Here is a 23,184-nt window from a genome sequence, read left to right on the forward strand (position 1 = left end):
CTAGATACCAGTTCTAACAAAAGCCCCCCCCCCGCCCGCCCCCGCCCCTTTGTGTTGATCTCCCAAAACACGGTCACTTGTCAAAGTTGCAGAGTAAGAGCTCATTAGTAAGCCCTTCACTTTGGGGTGGAGGGTTACGAAGAGAGACGTTAAAACTATAATCTGAGTCAAACGATAATTTCTCTACTTTCTGAGTTCCAAGAATCAAATCATAAAGCTTTCACAGAGAGAACTGACTAATGAATGCAAGCAGACAATATCCTTACTCCCTCCGAGAGATATTACTAATAAAATGCCCTGAAGTCAGTAACTAAAATAAATGTTCTCACCGAGCAAACACTTTCCACAATGGAACAGAAATAGCAGACGACCAGGACAGTACTCTATTTTGGCCTATGTCTGAACTTAAATTAGCTGTTTAAAGAAAAAAAAAAAATGTGTTTTTAACTGAAACTCCCCAGACACTAAAAAGCAAAAGGGAATCACATCTAATTCTGCCCCACACGTGACCAGCCTGTTTGCCATCTGCGTGACCCTGCAAGGCCGGGAGGGCACTTCAGACTCAAGGATCAAATGACAGCCGGCAGGAAAGCCTCAGAGGAAAAACTGTGAAAATACAATTAAGTAGAACAACTCCTACCATTTGGTCTGGCGACGAAAGGAGAGATGAGGTGTCACTGAGGATGATAAATATTTGGACCCTTGACTTCTCTGCGAGGGTAAGGTAACAGAACAAATGCCTTTTCTTGAAGGGGTGATTTGGTGTGCCCCGAAATTTATCAAGCTGAGATGAGTCTCTCATGGCCACCAAGGTATCACTGAAAATGTAGGTCTCAGAGCAGACAGTCCCAAGAGTGCAAAGCCAAGGATTAGTCACTGAATTCCTCTGTGCTGGACAAGCACTCACAAACAATGCAAATTATTCTTAGGTTTGTATAGGAATTAAAATTCATAGTGAAGGGCCCTTGCGAGTTAGGCAAACCCCCAACAGAAAGATGTTTGTTCTTTAAGAACCACCAGATAAAGACATATGGATGGCCAAGAGGTGCATGAGAGATGCTCACCATCACTAATTATTAGAGAAATGCAAATCAAGACTACAATGAGGTGCCACCTCACACTGGGCAGAATGGCCATCATTAACAAGTCTATGAATAACAAATGCTGGAGAGGGTATGGAGAAAAAGGAACTCTCCTTCACTGTTGGCGGGAATGCAAACGGGTTTAAGCACTATGGAAAACAGTGTGGAGGTTCCCCAGAAAATTAAATATAGAACTCCAAATGATCCAGCAATCCCACTCCTGGACATCTATACAAACTATAATTGGAAAAGATACATGCACCCCTATGTTCACTGCAGCACTATTCACAACAGCCAAGACATAGAAACAATGTAAGTGTCCATCAATAGATGAATGGATTAAGAGGATGTAGTACATAGACACCATGGAATACTACTCAGCCATAAAAATGCCATTTGCAGAAACATGGATGCCACTAGAGATTCTTGCACTAAGTGAAGTAAGAAAGACAAATACCATGTGATATCACTTATATGTGGAATCTAAATATGGCACAGATAAACCTATCTACAGAACAGAAATGGACTCAGGGACATAGAGAACAGACTTGTAGTTGCCAAGGGGGAGGGAGAAGGAGTGGGATGGACTGGGAGTTTGGGATTGGTAGATGCGAACTACTACATTTAGAATGAATAAGCAATGAGGTCCCAGCATACAGCACAAGAAACTATATCAAGCTCGTGGGATAGAACATGATGGAAGATAGCATTAAAAAAAGAATGGGAGTTCCTGTCGTGGTGCAGCAGAAACGAATCCGACTAGGAACCATGAGGTTGTAGGTTCGATCCCTGGCCTCACTCAGTGGGTTAAGGATCTGGCATTGCCGTGAGCTGTGGTGTAGGTTGCAGATGAGGCTCAGATCTGGCAAGGCTGTGGCTGTGGTGTAGGCCAGCGGCTGTAGCTCTGATTAGACCCCTAGCCTAGGAACCTCCATATGCCATGGGTGCAGCCCTAAAAAGACAAGAGGACAAAAAAAAAAAAAAAAAGAAGAAGAAGAAGAATGTGGGAGTTCCCGTCGTGGTGCAGTGGTTAACAAATCCGACTAGGAACCATGAGGTTGCGGGTTCGGTCCCTGCCCTTGCTCAGTAGGTTAACGATCCGGCGTTGCCGTGAGCTGTGGTGTAGGTTGCAGATGGGGCTCGGATCCCGCATTGCTGTGGCCCTGGTGTAGGCCGGTGGCTACAGCTCCGATTCAACCCCTAGCCTGGGAACCTCCATATGCCGCTGGAGCGGCCCAAGAAATAGCAAAAAAAGACAAAAAAAAAAAAAAGAAGAAGAAGAAGAATGTATATATAGGCATGACTGGGTTACTACGATGTACAAAAGAAATTGGCACAACACTGTAAATCAACTATACTTTAACCAAAAAAATTAAGAACCAACAGATAAAGACTAAATCAAATCAGAGTATCAACATCTCTATGTAGCAAACTTACACCACCAATGATTTCAACCGCATTAGAAGCAAAGAAAACAAAACCAAACCTTCCAACGCCTCACAAGCATTCCTAGGGCTTCAGTCAACCCAGGATGAAATCCCCAGACCTGGCTGGATTCTTCTTCAGCCTCTTGCCAACTTTTTGGAGAAAGAGAAGTCAGAGGGCTGAGGAGGGCGGGGCTAATTCTCTGGCCTTTCCGTCTCCTCTCCTTATTAAAGTCCTTTTCCTCAGAGCCTCAGTTCTTCCAGCAGTGGAAACAAAGGTGTAGAGAGTCACTACATCCCTGGTTAAACACTACTAAGCAAATGCAAAGATTGTGGCTAGACCCCCAGTGTGAAGGAGAAGTGGGTAGGAAAGTTGAACTCTTTAAAAACCAAAAAGCTGAGGAGTTTCCTTGTGGCTCCATGGGTTAAGGATCTGGTGTTGGTTCTGGTTACCACAGACTGGATCCCAGGCCCAAGGAATTTCCATATGCTGTGGGTGTGGCCAAAAAAAATAACCTTAAAAATTGAAAACTGCTTTTTAAAAGTATCTATTTATGTGGAAAATACACACATTAGCTTAGACTCATCCCCTAAAATACTAATGAAATATGGTACCACATTTAAAAGCAGTTCCACTGAAATTTTCAGAAAAGGAAGGCCTATCTGACATGAACTCTGAAAAAAGAAAGACAAATTATTGACCCTAAAATACAACCATGGTTAAAGGGGATGATGAAGGCAATGAGGAAAAGAAAAAAAACAAAAAACAAAAACGAAAACTAAGGCCCATATGACATTGACAACTTTTTTTCTTCTGCTTTTTAGGGCCACACCCGCAGCATATAGCTCCCAGGCTAGAGGTCAAATCAGAGCTACAGCTGCCAGGCTATGCCACAGCCACATCAGATCCTGACATATCTTTCTTTTTTTCCTTTTCTTTTTAGGGCCCCACCCACGGCATATAGAAGTTCCTGGGCAAGGGGTCAAATGAGAGCTGCAGCTTTGACTTACACCAAAGCCACGGCAATGCCAGATCTGAGCAACATCTGCCACCTATGCTGCAGCCCTCGGCAATACCAGTTCTTAACCCACTGAGCCAAACCAGGGATCTAACCTGTATGCTCACAGGCACTATGTCAGTTTCTTAACCTGCTGAGCCACAGTGGGAACTCTGACACTTCTTTACCTTGTTAAAATTAGGTGGTTTTAAGACATCTTTCCAATGTCACAGGAAAGTGAAAGGTGCAATATTTTCTCACAACGCCCAAACAACTTAATATCCTCATCTGCCAACTTCCAATTTCTCTAAGGGCATTTTAATTTTTTCATTTTTTTGCCATTTTTTTTGGGGGGGGGTGCCGCACCTGTGGCATATGGAGGTTCCCAAGCTAGGGGTCTAACCAGGACTATACCTGCCGCCTTACATCACAGCCACATTAACGCCAGATCCAAGCCAAGTCTGCAACCTACACCACAGCTCACCGCAACGCCAGATCCTTAACCCACTGAGCGAGGCCAGGGATTGAACCTGCAACCTCACGGATCCTAGTCAGTTTTGTTTCCGCTGTGCCACGACGGGAACTCCTCTAAGGGCATTTTATTCAGGCTAAGAAAATACAGGATTGAAAGGAACATATCCTTCTCAAATTCTCCATTTTTTCACCAAACAAAAAAGTATGGTACCAAAAAAGAATGGTCTAAGTCTGCTACAGAGAGATGCAGATACTCTTGCTAGATTTAGTGCTATGGGGGCATCTAAGCCACAGAGAACCTTCACCACCAATGTTCATTCACATACAAAGCCGAGAATGAGCTGCACCAGGAGGACTAAGCCAAGGCAGAAGAGCGCTGACCTGGAGTGCAGGGAAGACAGCCAAGAAGACTCCTAGTGCCCAAGGGCTTGACTACCAACCAGCCAAGGCTACATGAACCCCGCCTCAGAAAGCTGCTGCCCAGGCCCCCAGACAGAGCAAATCACAGCAGCTCTCACTCCCGAAGCACCAACCCTGAGCCAGACCTCTGCCCTGGAATCACTTTCCTGCAAGCACATCATTGCATTGAAACCTCACCACCACCCATGATGCATTTATGAAATGGAAACTGAGGCTCAGAGGGTGAGATAACAGAGTTGAACCCCTGCCTGGCTCACTCCACAGCCTGCCCTGTGAACCACTACAGCCAACGAATTTATCAATGAGCTGAGAGCAGGCAAGGTCTCAATTTGGAGATCTGAAAACTATTATGCTCTTACCCAGAAAAAGGCTTCAAGCCTTAGAGACACTTCCTTTTCCTTCCAGTTGTCTTTTTCTTTCTCATTACATCGCCTCAGAGGGTGCCTGAAGCAAACAGAAGAAGTAAAATGGACAGAGTGGCATGACTCCGTACCCTTTACCATGAGGCATTCCTCTTGGGAAAATATATGCCCCCGAAGGGACTCCCATGGAAAAGCAATCTGCTTAAAGATGTTGGCAGCATGATTGTTTATGCCAGCCTCAAACTGGAAAGACCTCAAATGCCCTAATATGGGGCTAGTGGAGCACCACTATGACACCAGGTGATGAAATGCAGTTGAGCCTTGAATAGCATGGGTTTGAACTGCACGGGTCCAGTGACATGCAGATTTGTTTCAAGAGTAAACACGACATCCTAGTGCTACATGATGGCCGGTTGGTTGAGTCTGCAGACATGGAAGGACCGCAGATACAGACAGCCAACTTCAAATTACACGTGAATTTTCAGGGGCACAAAGGCTTGGTGCCCCTGACCGCCGGCTTGTTCAAGGGTAAATTTACTACACAGGCTGTTCAAAGTGAGCAGGATGTGGTTAATCCATTTATGTGGAATGTAAAATGACAATATCGCTAGATATTTTAAATGCAGTAGTATTTGCTCAACACTTGAAAGCCGTAAAACAATCCCACACAGATACAATTTGAGAAGCAGAATCAGAGAGGTGTGTGAGAACTCAATCTGCCATAGTCTGGGGATTAGTGATTGCAAAGCTGCTGGAGAAACACAAACTGTTAAAAGTCAAAACAGAGACTGACAATAGATTGCTATGTGATCAGAGAAACCTGTGTTCATGTCAACATCACGTCCTCTGACCACTGTAATTAATTTCTTAATTTCTGTTATTAAAATACCTGTTTGCTCTGTGGCTTCTTGAGGATGGGCTTTCCAATAAAATCAGCAGGATCCCTGGGGGAGAGTAATGAGGTATGAGGTTCTGCATCAGTGCTGCTCAGGACACATTCCTTTAATCCTTTTTGTTTATTCTGTTCCCTGCATTTATGAACTCTCCAAATCCCTTCTACTTAAACCATAGCACTAAACCACTAAGATGAAAGACGTGAGGAATTTTCTCAAGGATGTACTTAGTTTTATGTCTGATTGATGTGCTTACAGTTTCATACATTAGTAATTTGCTGAATGAACCTGTACCAAATAATATGCCTGAAAACTCATCTTTTAAAATGTGTTTTGTCATATTTTAAAATAATGATGGGAGGCTTCCATTACCTCCAGGGTAAGAACAGGTTTTCCAGGCCCACTGCAGACTTTGCATGTGTTAAGGGGTTTCTGAAGCCAAGGGACAGAAGCCATGGTTTGCCTAGGGGTTTAAATTATGTTTTAAACAGTATTAGAAAGAGGAGTTTAATGAAAAGCGTTTCAATTAACTGCTGATCAGTTAACAAGATGAGACATTCTCCAGGACACCCTGGCAATCAATGCAACTCCAAAAGCTGGTGGAGTGTCATCAGCAAAGCACAATATGCACTGACCCATCACCTGGCCTCCAAACAGGGTGACGTCTGGGAAACAGCACCAATCTGGGTCTCAGCCATTCCAGGAACTTGTTTCATGGGCCACTGCTCTGTGCCATTCGCTGTCAATCATTCCTTCCACCCTCCTTCAAAATACCAGGATTTTTAGGACCTTTCTGTCCCCAATACCACCACGACCATGATACCCCCTAAGCTGGACAGAACTCAGACGGGCCACCTCAGGACATACCTGGCTTCTATAACAGGTAAAATCACAGAAAAGGTAGCCTCTACGCTTCTTTTTAAAGTCGATTTTAATTAAATTAATCTTATAGTCTTTCTCCTTTGATCTGTCACACATTTAACTTGGGAGTCAAGACACAACAACCTGAGGATGAGTTATTTTTAGAAGTAATCAGCACTACATTTTAGAATTCCCTGGAATTTAATAAAACTCAAGATTAATCATTTCTACATAATATTGTCAGCCGACAATATTCATTACCTTACATGTGCAATCTGGTTTGAAGTCCTTCCAAAGCTTCCACATTTGCTATTGAACCCTCACCATCCCCACAGCAAGTAAATTTCTTTAGTCAGCCACATTCACAAGCACATTTTACAAAACTAACCTCTCCAATATGAGCTCTGATGCGAGAATAATACAATTAAGCCAGTGTCATCAGCAAAAAGTCTGTCCTATATTGCATAACTCTATTCAACTCAACTGGTGGCTACCAAGTGCCCAGTATACACTAGGCAACAAGCTCTCGAATCAGGCTTCCTTAGGGGGAAACAAAAACTGACAAAACCAAAAATTTAACAGCTTTAAGTATGTTTCTCAATATTCAACAAACAAACAAAAACACCTAGTTCATGAAATCCACAAGTCCAGGTACCAGTGATTTGAAAGATTTCACTGCACCTTTCCTTTCCTTAAGCCTAAGTGACGTCTGGTTTCACAGAAGCATCTCCAGAAGCGGCACTGACTTTTCCTCTGCCATTAGGGACTAGGCCGTGAATTACTGCACAGGGCTATTTAATGTACAAGACAGAAATTTATTAAACAGCAATGAAGAAGTAATGACCAAATGGTTCCCCAGTGGCTGAAAGAGTCAGTAATTAACTCCCACTTAGTGCACGAAGACGGTGAGCTATTATATAGCACTAAAGGAACAGTTCATTAGTACCTTAGTGTCCTGAAAGGGCCATTTTCCTAGAACTCACCATGAGCAGGCTTAGATACTTGGGGGATCCAGCTGTTTGCTGGAAAACAACATGAACCGTCCCAGAGCAGTCAACTTTAGCCCGGACCCTGGCTTTTAGCTCCATGGGTGAGCAAGCCCTTTTCTCAATGTCCCCCAGGCAAAGTCGCCCGCAGCCTGAGGACTGGGTATGACAAGACAGTAGCCCCAATGAGTCCATCACAGACCCGTCTCTTTATGAATTCATAGAGGTGTTGCTCATCTCCTTTCATAGTTTTCTATTTTGCCATTCTGATGTGAACAAAGGACATTTAAAAATAAGTTATGATCTAATTTTAAATGAAATTTGCCACGTCTGCTCCAGTCTTTTAAATCAAAATTTGACATGAAAAGACTATCTCCTTCTGGAGTTCCCATGGTGGCTCAATGGGTTAAATACCGACTAGTATCCCTAAGGATGTGGGTTCGATCCCTGGCCCTGCTCAGTGGGTTAAGGATCTGGCATTGCCACAAGCAGTGGGGTAGGTCGCAGATGCCACTTAGATCCGGTGTTGCTATGGCTGTGGCATGGGTCAGAAGCGGCAGCTCTGATTCAACCTCTAGCCCGTTAACTTCCATATGCTGCAGGTGTGTGTGTGGAGGGGGGGGAGTCTATCTTCTCTAGATGGTTTTACCTACTGAGGAACTAAGACACTGAAAAACTCTCCCAAACTATTTTAAAACTCCTCCCTTCAAATCTGAAATAAGGTTCCAAACAAACTAAGTTGGTGCTATTTCTCACCCTTAAGCTAACGGTGCCTACACCTGGGTCATGCAAGGATCTCAACAGCCAATGTCTGCGTTTTGTAAACCTGTGTACTCTCCAGACAAAGGGTGCATGTAATGAACCTCAAATGTTAAATCACGCCGGGCAGTAAAAGAGTACACAGTGAAAAAGCTTTTTAAGAAGATACATGATATCCCTATCATTAGATGAACTCAAGAAAGTGTAAAAGAAAGATAAGCAATTAACCAACCAACTGGTTTAAAAAAAAAAAAAAAAAGTTTCAAGTGACACCAGGGGATGGACAAGTGAGATCAAGGAGATAAAGTTCAAAGAGATGGAACAATAGGCCATTAATCACATGGATCTGGGAAAACTCTCACAGACCAAAACGAATGGAGAAAGCACTCTAGAAGAAATCAGAGATGGTCATGAAAGCAGGGCTCCCTTAGGAGAAATGCTAGAATACTCACATGAAGATTACACCTCCCAAGAAGAACACGAGTTATTTTTTTTAAAATCCCTATCAGATTACAAAATAGTACTTGCTACTTTTACTGTCAAAAAGCCCTCTTGGGCAAAGTTTGAGAAGTAATGGGAGAATATGGAATATGACAGACTGTCCAAAATAAAGACTGAAAGGGGGCACTATTTTAATTGCATAACCTCCAATGTGGCAACTATTTAACATGAAAGCCAAAAAAAACCATAACTGCATACCAGAATAATGTAAGGGGAAATGCATCCTGGATATATATATACATTTTTGGTTTTTAAACACTAATGCTATAAAATCATTAAATCTCTCCTTAAGTAGTTATCCTAAATGTATCTGCCAAGAAAAAAAAAAAGGTAAAATGAGAGCCATCCGACAACAACAAAAAGGTGGCTAAGGAGTTTGGGAAACTTAACCATTTAAAAACACAGTAAGTACAACAAAGTAAGTTAGCAAAGGCTTTCCTTCATTATGGGATAATAAAAAATGGTTCCAACTTCTGATGGTAGTTGGTCAACCTGCATGAAAATCTTCTGACTCAGTAGTTTTAGTTCATTGACTCTATGAGATAATCAGGCCAGTATAGCACAAGAATGTTCCCACATTATTCATAAGGGAAAATATTCTATCTATAACAGACTGATTAAATAAATCATAGCACACTCATACAACAGAATATTCCCCAGGTATTAAAAAAGAGGTGTCTAAATTTATTGAGATGGAAAGACTACCACAATTTATTGTGAAGCAAAGAATAAAATAATGCCTTATAATGTGATTTCATGTATCTAAAGTTGTATGTGGGATAACAGACAAAAATATGGGCACTAATTATCTTCTGATGGTGAGTACATGGCATGGTTTGCCCCTTACTTGTACTTTTATGTATTCTTTGAATTTTTTACATTAAGCTTTTATTTTAAACAACAGAAAAGAATCCAGAAAATTAAGGCTCTTTCATTTGGTGGGGGGGTGGTCTTGATACACCTTTTTTTTATTCCCCCCCAAAAAAGAATCTTTCCCTAGAGAGAGTGACAGTCATTCTTTATTTATGGGCTGAAAATTCACGGCCATACATCAGAAGCTTCTAAGTGGAAGCAGCCTGGCCTGAAGGCTAGGAAGCACCTACCCGGCTAGCAGCTCCCAGCACAGCTGGAGTCACTGATCCAGACTGGCCTGGACAGACCGGGCAGAGCTACCTCAAGGGGGGCCCCACCCGAGCCCTCAGGACCAGCCTCCTGGTCAGCACATGATCACTACCCTGCTCTGGGGACTCCAAGAGAGGCAGGTGGGACAGCAGGACCTAGTCCAGGAAATGTCAGCTGGGCCCTCTGTAAGCAGCATGTGCCCTGAGCAGGGAATGGTGCTAAAATGAAAGTTTCCCCAGAGGACAGGAGGCAGTCAATGGCCCCTGGGAAAGGCTCAGTCTAAGCCCACCCACCAAACACAGCTGACTCTTGAAGAACGCAAGTTCAAATGGCATGGGTCCACTTATACATAGATTTCTTTCAATAAATATATTGGAAATGTTTTTGGAGATTTGCGACAATTTAAAAGCTCACAAACTGAGAAGCCTAGAAATATAAAAAAAAATTTAAGAAAAAGGTAGGTAGGTCATGAATGCATATAGAGATATACTAGTCTATGCTTACATAGGCACAAGGTAATATTTAATATAAAACTTAATAATAATGTGTTCATTTTCTTACGGTTTTATAACTTTGCTTCCAAAGAATTATATTACCCTACAGTATGCATTTATCTTGTAACTGGAGAAACTGTGAATCAGCCTCTCATCACAGGTAAGGGATTGGGCTTTTTTAAAGTAACAATGTTTCCAAGACTGTTATTTTATTTTTTTGGTCTCTTTTAGGGCTGCACCTGCGGCACATGGAGGTTCCCAGGCTAGGGGTTGAGTTGGAGCTGTAGCCACCAGTTTACACTACAACCACAGCAATGCCAGTTCTGAACCACATCTTCGACCTATACCACAGTTTACAGCAATGCCGGATCCTTAACCCACCAAGTGAAGCCAGGGATTGAACCCGAGTCCTCATGGATACTAGTTAGACTCGCTTCCCCTGAGCCACAACAGGAACTCCTTCCAAGACTATGTTATGAGTATGACTGGCATACCATACTCCATACAAAATGTACAACAATTCACTCATTAGTGTGCTGGCTAGGCTACCGCGAAGCAATCATATTATTACACTAAGCTACCACAAAGCCATCCAATCACTGCTTCTTTGTTATCGATACATGAATTGTTACCTCTGTAACTAAGGATGAATTTCATATTATTTTTTCATTTCTGATGTCTAGTGTTAGCACGACATATATTACCGTGTTTGATACACGTAAGAGACGATATCGATGCAGGTACTGACAGACGAGTCACCTGAAAAACAGATGATGTGATCTTATGGTATTGACAAATCAATACAGTACAGTCGATCTATTTTCCTTTAGCTTTTCTTAACATTGCCTTTTCTCTAGCTTACTCTACAGGAAGAATACGGAATATAATACATGTAACACACAAAATATGTGTTAATAGACCATTTTTGTTAGTAAGGCTTCTGGTCAACACTAGGCTATCAGTAAAGTTTTGGGGGAGTCAAGTTACATGCAGATTTTCAGCCGGAAGGGGGGTTGGCACCCCCAACCCTTGTGTTGTCTAAGGGTAAACTGTACTGGCAGGATTCCACTCAAGGCGCAAAGGATCTGAACACCTACCAATCAACAGGTCCATAACAGAGGTCCACTGTGAATCTAGAACTGCGGTACACATGACAGGTGGGTGAGCAGAGAGAAAGCGGAGAAGCCCCCTTCATATATTCCAAAAATTCAGGGCATCAGCAAATAAGATATTAAGTAAAAAGGCTACACACTCCAGGGAAAGTATGCCATAGTAGTCTCTCTAGTGTAGACCAACCTCAAAGTCCAACCTCTCTAACAATGAAAGCAGCAGAAAGGAGTTTATCTAGCAGTCACTCTACTTCCCTCCTGGCCCCTCCACTGCTCTGTTCCTCCCCCTCCCCCGTGCATTCCTGCAAATTACTAATCTGTTTTTAAAATGTGGTTCTGGCCATATCTAGGGATTGCACCAATATTCTGACACCTACCATGTGGTGAAGAGAAGATATGATTACACCCTAAAAAAAGAAAAGAGCATTGCATGGCCATTAACAGGACGTCTAAGTGTTTCCTCCCGAGAAGCAGAGTTAAGTGGTACAGCTTGGATTCTGTTTTCATTGCAGAGTTATTGCAAAACAAACCAAAAAAAAAAAAAGTTTATGAATTGCTACAAGCCATCAAACATACAGGTGTATAAATTCTACCAACGCACTAGTTTTTAAAATCAAATGAAGACATAATGTCAGTATTCACCAAGCAAGGGATCGGTTCCAGCCACGCCAGCCACGCCAGCAGAGAGCTGGCCATCCCCTGGCCAGAGCACGGGCAGCTCTGAAGTGGGTGGCCTGGCTCCAAGGACAATACAGAGCAGAGCAGAGCCCACCTCACTGTGGGCTGAGGTACAGAAGAAGGACTTTCAAAGTGGAGTTCAATCTGGGCCTTGAAGGCTGTTCCTTATCCGTCTCTACACCCCGATACGGTAAGAATCACCACCTGACCCTATGAAAACTCAGAATGGACTGAGCCCACACAAGGGGAGTCTTTTTCTAATTCTATTTTCCCACATGTGGTCCAGATAAGCACGTCAACCCACACACATGGTCTAAGCGCTTCGCTCTTTAAAAACCTGCAGTACGTCCTAAGACGGCTCTTTCTAGCAGGTGTGCTTCTCTCTGAAAGAACAAAAGAACAATTTCTATGCTTCACTGTTTCTCCTAAAACAAAAGGCAAGAGGAGTGAGAAAAAGTACATTCTTTTCAAGGACTGTGCTTTCACTAGACATTTTGCTATAAACGAACACAAAGTTAGCTGTTCACGGGCAATAGAGCATTTCCAACTAACTACTTACCATTCAAACTCTGATATTTTGAAAACATTTCCACTCAAGTTAAGGAGATTTTTTTAAACTAGGTGAGTAAAATTCGTAGAAATATAAAAATCACCCTAGTCTCTTGCATAGATGGCTTTTTAGACGTTAAAAACAGGAAAACGGCCACTAAAGCAAACGGATGGGAGAAGAGTATGATCTCCGTCTTTTAGAACCGGATGTCATCGTATCATCATTCCTGCAAAACTCTGAAAATATGACCACTATTTACCCAGAGCCTTCTGTTAAACAGTGAAAATGCTTTACAAATATCATCCTCATAATAACCCCATAGAGAGAGGAGAGTTTGCTATAAAAGTTCATTGGGCGTAAAAACTTGGCTCAGTTATTCAACAGCTCGATCCAAAAGCAATTATTAAAATTAATTTTTAACAGCAACAAAAATAATTTGGCTCAAAGAGTAAACTAATAAGCAGTCAATGGCCTGCCCATGGCACATTTCCCCCACACAAAGGCTGCCGTTCCTTGCCCGGTACCCAGAATTTCATCCATGAAGCCAGCTCCTGTAATGATGGCTCAGAGGCCTGGTGCCAGGGACTGAATCAAAAGCACTGGACTCCAATTTACAGCAGCACTCGGTCCTATATTTACTCTGCTCTTAAAGCTGGCACAGAATGAACGGGAGAGGTAGCGATTTCCTGATGAATTAAGGCTGAGCAGAGAGCCAGCTTTCCCGATGTGCATGGGACGAAGACAGACAGGGTCAGCCTGGCACCTCTTCCCCTGTGAGTGCCCTCATAGGCACATATGTGCCAGGAGCGCCCTCAGGTCCTCCTGGCACATAAGGCACCAAAAGGATGAGGTGCACTGAAGCTGGTGCATTTGCTGGTGCAAAGAATGCCAATTCTCACTGGCCATTTTCCAGGCTCCGAGGAGCAGAGGCCGTAGAACAAGTTCAAGTCCCTGGAATTGATGACTTGGAGGTCATACCTCCTCTGCCAGCCTTCTACCTCCCTTGTGGGCTAGTTCTCTCTCTAGACACAGGTATGCTTCCTGGAGGCAAAATGAATGCCAGGTAAAGGCAGTTAGTTTCATAAGACCATGAGAAGCCTGGAATATATATTTGGTTTTCCTGGGTCTTAATTCCAGGGTTGTCCCATGTGCCCTGGGGGTAACGGGAAGTGACTAGGCAATGAGACTGTCCCAGCCTTTTCAGAGCATGCTGGTGAAAGAAGGATTCAGATCCCTGCTTTTCACTTACAGGGTGTGTTATTTACACAAGTTGCTTATACTCACTGAGCCTCTACTACCTCCTCTGTAAAATGGATCTAATACTCCATGGGGAGGCTATGAAGACTGGCCTAAGAGAGATGCTACCTAGTACCGTCTTCTGTTGACATGAACCAACCTTCTCCCATCTCGAGCGATTTCCATCCTTCTGTGCTTGTCTGGTACTCTCAGTTTCAAATTTTTAAAATCATTTGAAATGGACTATCCATGTCTATTTCATACTAAAAGAAAGGCCAGAGCAATGATTTAAAACAAGCTTTGGATCAAGCAGAGCTATGGTCCAAAATCCACTTCGCCTACTTATAGGTCATACAGTCTTGGGAAAATTATCAAACTTTTTTGGGGGGAGGGGGGGTGAAATTGTTTAGGGGAGGGAGCTGTTTGGCAGGGGGAAGTTTTTAGAAAGTTTTTTGGAGGGGAGGTGGTTATCAAACCTTTGACTTAATTTCATCAGATACAAAAGGGGGGATGTTGATATCACCATTACAGGATTACCAGGAAAGATAACTGGAAGGAGCACACAGCTGTCTTTGTAAGAGAGCCCGGGTCAGTGTCCTCCCAGGGGTGGACCCAGTACACCCCATGCCAATGTCACTTCATAATAACACTTTCTTCCCTAGGTTACCAGAGAGTACTCTACAACAGGTAAAGAACAGATCTTAGAAATCACACTTGCAAACTGATGATAACCTGGGTGCCAATGCTATGCTACAAACCTTAGTCAATGACAGGGTTTAGGTCTAAGTTTTAAAAGCCTTCATGGGTAGGCTTCCCATCGTGGCTCAGTGGTTAACAAACTCCACTAGCATCCATGAGGGCACAGGTTCAATCCCTGGCCTTGCTCAGTGGGTTAAGGATCTGGTGTTGCCATAAGCTGTGGTGTAGGCTGCAGATGCGGCTCAGATCTGGCATGGCTGTGGCTGTGGTGTAGGCCAGTAGCTACAGTTCTGACTTAACCCCTAACCTGGAAACTTCCATATGCCACAGGTGTGGTCCAAAAAGACACACACACACAAAAAAAAGGTTCATGGGTAAAACATACCTAGACAGTCATGGCCCTGAATCTTCAGGGGTCTCCCTCAATACTGCTGGGAAGACTGGCCTGATTTTGCATGGGCACTTGCAAAAGAATCAGAACCATTTCAGGCTGCCCCCTAGGAAGCATGGTCCAGCAGACAAATGCTATTAGAACAATTCTACCCACTTTCTCCAGCTAAGGAGTCTCATCTCCACTGGGCCTTGGGGTGGGGGGTGGGGGGGGAGTCAAGAAAGCTCGTTATGGCCCACACTCAGAACATCTGGGTTTCTGGGTAAAGCCTACTCGTTTTAAGGAGAAAGAATCTACTTTCTAGCGCCATCCCTAGAATTAGAAACGCAGTGCTAAATCAGACTACTACAAGTTCTTCTCATGGAATCTGGCATATTAACATTGTTTCTATTGAAAGACAACACTACGCATTTCATTATAAGTCTTTAAGAAAGACTCAAATCATTTTGTTATACTTGAACTTAAAATTGTGGTAAAATTCATTTTGGCTGTGTAAATATAAACATATGAACACCAGCAGAGCTCATGTCTAGAAAAAGAAAAAAGAAGAGAAGACTGAAAGATTTAGGAATAGGGGAAGATTTAGGAATCTTGGGAACATTTCAAATGATATTTTACCAAAAAGAAGTCAACTACTGAATACTTAAAATATGCCAAGTATTGTTCTAACCTATTTGATCGTCACAAAAACGTATGAAGTATTATTAACCTTGATTTACAGATGCGGGGACAGAAGCAAAAAGACTAAGTACTGTCTCAAAGATCACCCAGCTGGTAAATGTTAGAGCTGGTTGATGTCCCAAAGGTCACCCAGCTGGGAAATGTTAGAGTTGGTTAACGTCCCAAAGATCATCCAGGTGGGAAATGTTAGAGCTGGGTTAACATCCCAAAGAGCACTCAGCTGGGATATGTTAGCGCTGGTTTCAAACCCAGGCAGTCTGGCTCCGAAGCCCTGTCCTTTTAACCACTCAACTCTACTAGCTTGTTTTATCTGAGCCAGTCACAGCTTCTAAACCAAAGTTCCAAGGTTCTTTCTCCACCGTAAATTGAAGAGCCTTTGACTTTCATCTACCATGCAGGCAGTATTTCAACATTTTGGAAGGGATTCCTATGAAATCCTGGTCCCTGTTTCCTAAAAGCCTTTGGGCAGGCCGATCCCCCTCCGAGCTCCAAACACCCCCCAGTGTGTGGAGGAGGAAGCGGAGAGGAGAGTGGTCAGGTCAGCCTCGGTGGAGAACCGTCACTACACAGAAAAGCAAGGCAAAAGGACATCAAGAAAGTTCAAACAAGAATACCTGTTAGCAAAGGCCAAGGAAGAAAGACAGAGCAGTGGAACACAGAGCCCAGATTTTCTGTCTTGCCCTGACTCAAACGGTGTGCTGTGAAACTGGCAATTAGATTAAAAACAATCCCAATGTTTGAAAAGTCATCAGGACCCAGCAGCTAATAGAAAACTGTTTTCTAAAAACAAATCCATATATGGTAGGCATTCTTCATCTGTTCTTTCATAAACTCTAAGCCCAAGATTTCAAATTAACTTAGGACCTGCCAGACAATCTCCAGTCTACAGATCTTGGCCTCTTGATGGGAGCAGGGTGAGAAGCCCTTCCCTTTGTTCAGCTTCATCCCAAAGAACTCAGATTGCCCCAAGATCTAAAATCAAATGTGCATTCAAAACCTAGTGCTACAATTATTAAGAACCTCTATCCTGACACAAGGGGAACCACTCATTTGGCTCCAAAAATATAAATACCCAAGAAGGTCAAGCTGATGGATATGCAAGAAATACAACAGCCACACACTCCTTTCTCAGCCTGCCATCTCTTCTCTACTATTTGATGAGGCGACATGCCAGGAAAACCATCCAAAGGTAACTCCCCTGGATGATGACCTGGAGAGAGTTCACCCTCACAAAGCTGGTGCCAGGACGTGGGATGTGAAGGGCTGGATGGTGCGCATGCTCTCAGGACCCCCAGTCACACGCTGCCCTTCACCTCCCCCTTGCCCGCTCCGCTTCTCTCTGGTCTCCCGCCTTCATTCTTCCCAGGATTCCTCTCACCCCTGCACTCCCATTCCTTTGGCAAATCCAAACTTCTTTTTCTCAGATTTTCTTTGTAGCCATTCTGACTATGGATTGCTCCTGGGGACATTCTGCACAAAAATCACAAAGCCAGAAAGACATTTTGATGAGAATTCCAAGGCAGTCACATCCAGATTTCAGAACACCTTGTCAACAGGTGCACGCTGCCTTCCCCCCGCCCCACCACCACCTGCCCCAATGCCTGGTCTGTGTACTGACAGATCCCAAAAAGAAAAGGACAGGATGCTACATGGGATTCAGAATGTGGGTAGCCTTCCAGCTCACCCTACGGCAGCCTGATTTTCACCGGCAGTCCTCCGTAGCCTTTGCAGAAGGGAATGACCACCCTCCTTGACAGATCACAGCCAAGGGTTCCTGATGCTGGTCTGAGTCTCCTCCCTGGTATTAGCATCAACCATGACATGCTGGACGTCCATGCCCCTGACAACCTGCCCTTGTCTGTGTGCGGGCACCCATTTGCCAAAAGGCAGCTCACCCCACCCGCCTGCCCTGAGTTAGAAGAGATGATCACTGCACATGGATTGGTAATCTTGACTTTCCTGAAGCAAACCCTGGCTCCTGGGAGAACTCATTATGCAGGCTCAAAATGTGAAGTTTCACACATCTCTTCTAATGATGGTCGTGTTATTTCCAGGCTTCTTAAAAGTGCCAGTAAATCCACAAAGATGCTATTAGTTCTCTTGCAAGAAAGATCTAAGTGAAAATAACTGTACATCTTCCCTAACTGGCACAGCCTAAGGGACAGTCACTCTGGCAGCTCACACGCACAGAGACCCACCTCCATACTCCCAAAGATTCAATTTTTATAATCTACCCCTCAGTGCTGTTCACCTCCAGGAGACAGAGCTTTCAGAGTAGATGTAACCTCATCGCTGGAATTAGGGCAAACTCATCTAATCTTGTAAGAATAGCGAGAAAGCTCTTTCCAACTGTGCACTTCAGGGACAGTCCCAAGAGCTGCCTTGGGAGAGGAGGTTATTAATCTTGGATAAGGCAAGACCTGGGACCCTTATCTCCAGATGAAACCACAGCCAACTTCACTTTTATTTTATTTGCTGAATAGTTGTTATGAAGCAATATGTGTTAAACTTAAAATGTCTGTAATAGTTTAATAGACTGTGCCAGAGAGGCATTAAAGTCGGCAGGGTGGAATTCCTGTCGTGGCTCAGTGGAAATGGATCTCACTAGTATCCACGATCACACAGGTTCAATCCCCGGCCTCACTTAGTGGGTTAAGAATCTGGTGTTGCCATGAGCTGTGGTGTAGGCTGCAGATGCACTTTGTACCTGGCGTTGCTGTGGTTGTGGCAGAGACCAGTGGCTACAGCTCCGATTTAACCCCTAGCCTGGGAACCTCCATATGCCGCGGGTGTGGCCCTAAAAAGAAAAAAAAAAAGAAAGAAAAAGAAAAAGCTGGCAGGGTGAAGTAAAACATCATGGTTTTAAAAATTTCTTTAGAAGACCAAGAAACCATCTGAAGCTTCTGGAATAAGTTTTATAGAGCACTAGACAAAGTGGTTGATTTATTGTTTTAGGGGTAATTCAAAACAACTTTTATAGGAGTTCCAGTCGTGGCTCAATGGAAACGAACCCGACGAGGAACCATGAGGTTACAGGTTCCACCCCTGGCCTCACTCAATGGGTTAAGGATCTGGTGTTGCCGTGAGCTGTGCTGTAGGTCGCAGACGAGGATTGGATCTGGCATTGCTGTTGCTGTGGTGTAGGCCGGTGGCTGCAGCTCAGATTTGACCCCTAGCCTGGGAACCTCCATATGCTGCAGGTGCAGCCCTAAAAAGAAAAAGACAAAAAAATGAAATGAAATTAAATCAAAATTTCAATAACTTAAAAAAAAAAAAAAACTTTTATAGTGTTTTACTTTTTAGGCCAGGAATCTGGGCAAGGAGCATCTGAGCGGCACTTACACAACATGTGGCAATGGCAGGGGTCATTAGGTACGGGGTGGATGGGTTAGACTGGAGGGTCCAAGATGGCTTCATTCCCAGGCTTGTGCAGGTGGCTGTAAGGCTTTAAACTCATTGTCTCCAGATTATCCTTTGCAGTTTACATTCATTAGGCCTCAGTTTTTAATTGCTTTTAAGTCAACCGCACCCAGTAAAGGCAAGATGATGTCTGAGAGGATGTGGAACCCAGATCGACTGAGGTAGTAACAGCAGAAGGAAAAGAACTTCAGGCAGTGGTTCTCAGCCAAGAAGGTCCTGTCCCTCTCTCCTTCGTGCTCGCAGCCTGCAGATGACAAGGGACAATGTCTGGAGACCTTTGGGATCTTCGAAACTTAGGGAGACAAGTTCTACTGGCATCTGGTCGGCAGAGGCTGCGGAGGCTGTTCCAAATCCCACAACACACAGGGCGGCCCCCAGAGCCAAGAATGATTCGGCACCAAGATGCCCATGGCGACAAGGCTGGGGAATCCTGCCCTGAAGCCCACACTCTAACTGAGCAGCCTGTTAGCAGCTCCATGTCACTTTCACTGTTATTTCTCTTTCCCCTGTTTTTGCACCACGCATGTACAGCTGAATTTCTATGGAGTAAATAAATGCAAAGATGCTGTGGCTCACTGGAATATGTCATTAAAAAAAAAAAAAAAGTTCTTCTAAAAGTCTGAAAATCATTCCTTCTCATCATGAACTCACTCTTTAACTTAATATTTAAGAGTCACTTTTAATTTAGATGACCCAATCACATCAGTCATACTAAAGACAAGACAAAAAAAAAAAAAAAACCCCAATGATTTAGAACTCAGGGGCTCACACAGGCTCTGGTCTTTTGTTTCTTAGAATAATGAGCTGAAATGTTTATGCATGGATGCAGGCGAGCCCCGAGTTACAGATTAACAGCCCCTCTTGCAGGACAGCCTCTTCCATCTGTCACCTCCCTGCAGGCAAACAATAGCAGCAAGGACACAGACGTGACCTAATCTGACCAAACACACCCGGTCCTCTGCCGCCTGTCCCTAAGACAACACAGATGCCTGCTTGAGCGGCCCGCAGATGGACTTTTCCTCCTGGCAGTAAATAACCCTCTTGCGTGCCCAGCTTCATCTGCATCTGTCCTACCCTGGCTTACACTTACAAATCAAAAGCTGCCCACTCCACAGACAGCAAACACTATTTATAAACTCTGATATTCACCTTTGGGAGAACTTCTGATAGTCATTTTTATTGGGTCTCTTCCACCACAAAACGTGTAAAGCTATTTCCTATTCCTAACATGCATTGCTATTTTCCTCTTAAAAAAAAAAAAAAAAGTTTCAAGGACAACAACCCATGGCATGTAAAATCACAATCCCCTCAGTGAAATAAATTATGGTGCTGGGTTGGTGCAAACTGCAGTGTGGGCCAGGCCCGTTAACGGCGCGTGATGTGTTGCCATTCTCCCAGGACAAACATAAACACTTTTTATACAATTGTTTGATTTTGCATCCCCCTTACCAACTAAGATTTTCCCCCAAGAAGGAGAACCTCAGCTGTTCCGCAACAGCACACATGGCCCTCACTCCCCAGAAATACAGACCTGCGAATCTGACCACAGGACTAACTTAACTTTCAGGTGACTATTAATTTTGCCTCATGTCAAAACACACACTCTAGAACTTCCTTGATCCTAAAGGCAAACGTAGCCCTGGGAAAGGCCAGTGACAGAGGCTTTGTGCTGAAGAAAGGGCAAGTGAGGCAAGGCGTTCAAGAAAACTTGGCAACAAGCTTCCATATAGACAGGGCGGCCCCAGGATTAAACACACCACATGCCTGAAAAATGCTCTGAGCTACCTTGGCTTAAGGGGCCAGCGATCCATGAGAAACGTTCAGAGGTTCTTGCATTCCTTCAAGCCGACGTGCTCCTATCTGAACAGCAGTGAGAACTACCATGCTTTGTGCTCCTTTACTACCATGCAATTCCCCCAAATGGGTGTGATTATGTCCATTTCACAGATGAGGAAACAAAGGCCTGGAGAGACTCGTCACTTGCCTAAGGCCACAGGTCCTGGGAATGGGCAGTGCGACATGAACCCAGGCCTGTCTGTCCCCAGGCTGGGTCTTCCCCACCACAGAACGTGACCAAAAACATCATCCAGGCCCCCAACCCCCATGGCCAAAAGGGGCCCAGCAGGGCTGTCTCCCAAACACGCGCTCCTCCCAAGAGCCTGATAGATAGCTCTCTCATGTTTGTTAACTGGTAAAAAAAAAAAAAAAAAAACTTAAACTGGCTGCAGACACGCCAAACAGTATCTAATCCTGTGTTTAATCATTAACGTGTTTAGGCTACAGAAAATGCGTGTTCTCCAGATTCAAGGTGAACTGCGCTGCTTGTGAGGTACAAACAGGCTCCCAAGAGAATGCAAAGGCACGGACCGGACATCCTTGGGAGCCGGCCCCGGGGGGGGGGGGGGGGGGGAAGAGACCTTGGTTCTCTCCTGAAGACCCTACGGTGAAGGCCTTATCAACAGGGGGTGATGAGACTGGGGTGATGGCCAGGGATCTAATACCGGTTCTAAGGAAAGGACACGACGGGGAGGCAATCACCCAGAGAAAACACAGACGCCTAAGAGGAAGACAGACAGACATGCACGGCAAAGACTTCTCTGCTCTGCCTTATAAAAGCAAGAGCAAGACGCTTGCACAATAACTACAAATTTTGACTATTATGCTCCCAACTCGCTATAAAACTGTTCTTACATGATTTCTACCTTCCTTGGGGCATGACTAACGAATGTACATACACTACGATTTCACTCTAAGAAAATCAGGAATATGAATCAATCTTTGAACTTATTAAATTTCTATAGCAAGTACAGACCCTAGGAACAGAGAATTCCATCACACGTCAGCATTTAATTTCCCAAACATGAACACTACTATAGAAACCTCCATTAGCCTTTTTTTTTCTTTTCCTGCCACTGTGGTTACAGATTCCCATAGACTGTTTACAAAGACAAAAAAAAAAAAGAGAGAGAGAGAAAGAGAACTACTAAATTGAAACAATGTCACATGCAATAAAATAAGTAAATAAAAGTATACCCTTCATCAAGGGGCAATAGTGAAAAACTTTTCTACTAAAAGGTTTGCTTTCTAAATCACCCTTCATAAAAGCTCAAGGCCCATAGCTGGGAAGGCAGGCGCTCCCACTTCACTTCTCTTTGTACTTTCAAGAATCCTGAACAGAAGAATCAAGTTTTCCCCACATGCAAATGAATTCAAGAAACCAGATGTTCCAAACACAGTTTTTATCAACATATATGTGTTGCTAAAAATTGAATTTGTTTCTAATTTGCATTGTCTTTCACATAGAGTGCTTTAGGCTCGAGTATATTATTTACTGATCATTTCTAAAGCACCATGCTAGCGCGGGACAGTAAGACAGGATCACAAAGAATAACATCAGTGCCAAAGAACAGTCTCCAAAAGAAGCTCAAACACCAACCCGTGAGGGCACTACCACAAAACTGCTTCCCAAGGCCTGATTTTTCACCAAAAAACAAAGTAATGATTAATGCCACTGTGTAAGATTAAGTTTGCTCTTCTTATGCAAGCTCTAATAACTCATCCAACAGTCATCATTCTTCTTGCTGCTATGGAGACCTGGTCAGACCCACCTCTGGCCTGCAGAAGGCCTGCCAACTTGAGATCAATAAGCCCTGTGATCTACAATCAAGAGCAGAAGCCAATAACCCAGCTGATCCTTCCTGTGGTCATTAATCAGGGTCAGACTCCAGCTTGTCTTCTGACCCACCAGGAGACTGGATGTCTGCTGCCTCTTTCCTGGAGAGAAGCAAGGAGTTCCCATGCAGAGTCAGCACCAGCAGAACCCTGGTGAACCCTGAAGGGAGTGTCGGGTGGAAGAAGTTTCCTGAAGAAACAGCATTCTCTCCATCTGAGGCAGCACAGAAATCCCACATGAAAGTGGTCAGGTGCCACGCGTTCCAGAGGAAGGACACTTGCCCCTGAACATCAAGGCCATGTGGCGAAAGCTAGAGGTTAATTTAAAAAGATACAGGAGGAGTTCCCGTCATGGAGCAGCGGAAACAAATC

General features: G+C 43.9%; 1 protein-coding gene across 3 annotated transcripts in view; it reads right to left on the reverse strand.

Moving 5' to 3' along the window:
- Positions 1-23,184, reverse strand: part of LHFPL2 (LHFPL tetraspan subfamily member 2) — a 176,672-nt gene that overhangs the window by 128,649 nt on the left and 24,839 nt on the right. Inside the window, exon 1 of one of the 3 annotated variants that reach the window (XM_047778166.1) lies at positions 5,650-5,693. The exons of the other annotated variants lie outside the window; for them this stretch is intronic. The gene's annotated coding sequence lies outside the window, so the exon portion shown is untranslated. Of the gene's footprint in view, positions 1-5,649; positions 5,694-23,184 lie in introns of those variants that run through there. 3 annotated transcript variants of the gene reach the window in all.

Source organism: Phacochoerus africanus, chromosome 4, assembly GCF_016906955.1.
Source record: "Phacochoerus africanus isolate WHEZ1 chromosome 4, ROS_Pafr_v1, whole genome shotgun sequence".
Classification (NCBI taxonomy): Eukaryota; Metazoa; Chordata; class Mammalia; order Artiodactyla; family Suidae; genus Phacochoerus; species Phacochoerus africanus.